The following is a 2,254-nucleotide window of genomic DNA, read 5'->3' as shown; positions in this document are numbered from 1 at the left end:
TAAAAAGATTTTATTTATTTTTGTGAGAAAGAGAGTGAGCAAGAGAGGGAGGGAACGCCCAAGTGACGGGGAGGGAAGGGCAGAGGGAAAGGGAGGAGCAGGCTCCCCACTGAGCAGGGAGCGCCATGTGGGACTCACTCCCAGGACCCTGGGATCATGAGGTAAGCTGAAGGCAGACACTTAACTGACTGAGCCACCCAGGCACCCCTGATGCAGTGCTTAAAAACAAATATTTTGGGATCATCATTTCTTCCTCTTGAAAAATTGCTATATACCTTGGAGTACTATATGAAATGACTTCCTCTATTTCTTTGAGTATTTAAGGGATACCAAGTATATCTACACCAGTGAATTTTTTGGGGTCTCTAAGAATGGCAAGGCAAGTGTTTGGGGAAACAGGGAACAGTTATTGTCTCTTGTACTTTTCCACCTCACCGTGCACAGTGTTCTCAGAGAAAATTTTGTACATCAAACAGCAGATGATCAAATCTGTTAACAGGAAAAACATGTGCTATCTAATAAATTTCACCAACTACAATTCTAACTGAAACATGACCTTGGGATGATTATGCTCTTTAGGACTTCTCAAAAACACAGAACTTCTCTAATTTATAAAGTTGTGAATGAACTCACTTCCTGTTATTTAACAGGTACATGCAACTGGTCTTAAGTACAGAATAATTGCTTTCTAAAATGAAATAAAGTATATCATACCCAGGAATGAATCAAATATGTATAATTGATGACTAATTATATTCCCACTGGGAGATACTTCTCACTATGTATTTGAAATCGAAAATACATAGCACACAGCAAATATGATACTGTGAAGGTAGTATTTTTAATATAGTAAATATAAACAAGCATTGCATAATTTGACATGCAGGTTTTTCTATCTTTTAAAATAAGCCTCAAAAACTATGCATTTAACATAGTTTCTGAGTTTGAAAATACTTATGTTCAAGTAAGTTACCTAGGTATACATTGTTAAGACTTTGGCTGGTGCTTGGCAAGATTACTCATGGTTTGAGGGGCAGTTGGATGCCATCAATAACTTATATACATATATTTACATATATATACATATACATACGCACACACACACATACACACACACAGGTGTATGTGTGTGTGTGCGTATGTATATGTATTGTTTCTCAGTGTGGTAAAATCCTTAATAGCTTCCAAAATTATTTTTTATTAATTTCATTCTAGTTAAAGTGAATACAAGCTAGAAATTTACTTATGCTTATTCTGGGCTTAGAGGAAATTTCTGTCCATTGAAAGACTTCATTTAGAGCTGGAAACACTCCAGATGGAAATGCATAATAGAGGCTGAGAAAGTGTGGCTGTGGCCTGGTTTTCCAGGAGTCTGTTCAGGGGTCATGTGTATTAATGTCCTTAACTTGTATTGTGGAGGTAGAGTAATACAGTTTTTACCTTCTTCCATTTTACATACCTACATCATGATATTATAAATACTTGTTTTTAGGGGCACCTGGGTGGCTCAGTGGATTAAACCTTTGCCTTCGGCTCAGGTCATGATCTCAGGGTCCTGGGATCGAGCCCTGCATCGGGCTCTCTGCTCAGCAGAGAGCCTGCTTCCCCCTCTCTTTCTACCTACTTGTGATCTCTCTTTTTCTCTGTCAAATAAATAAATAAAATCTTTAAAATAAAATAAATACTTGTTTTTAGGATCTAAAAATAGAAAAGCATTTTGCCTCAATGACTTTCTCCTGTCTATAAATTTTTTTGGAGGATCAGTTACTTTGCTAATGTGTGTGTGTGTGTGTGTGTGTGTGTGTGTGTGTGTGTGTGTAAGAGAGAGAGAGAGAGATTGATTCAACCCTCACAGCATTCCAGGATACAAATTCTATTATTTACTTAAGTTAGGAAACTGAGACAGAGAGGATATGTGAGTGATCCAGGACTAGAGAGCCAGAAGTTGCACCTGGTCCAGGACAGCTTCTCTAAGACCAACACGTGTATTCAGATCCTAGCAAGCAGGGAAGAGTTAAGGGACAGAGAAGTTGTGTCCTCTCCCCTTGCGCTCCCACTCCAGAATTTGCAGAGCTCACTTTTGTACTCCAGCCCATTACCCAGAGGTTAGTGACATAGCCATCCTGAGGCCGTCTTTATTCGGACAGGTTGTTCTCACCTCAATTTTCTAACTAAAAGGCAGGAAAAGCAGATTTTGGTGAACAAATAACAAAACAAATAATAAATGTCCATCAGATTATTCCATTTAACAATT

This window comes from Mustela nigripes, unplaced genomic scaffold (assembly GCF_022355385.1).
Source record: "Mustela nigripes isolate SB6536 unplaced genomic scaffold, MUSNIG.SB6536 HiC_scaffold_289, whole genome shotgun sequence".
Taxonomy (NCBI): Eukaryota; Metazoa; Chordata; class Mammalia; order Carnivora; family Mustelidae; genus Mustela; species Mustela nigripes.
This window is presented reverse-complemented; position numbering follows the sequence as displayed.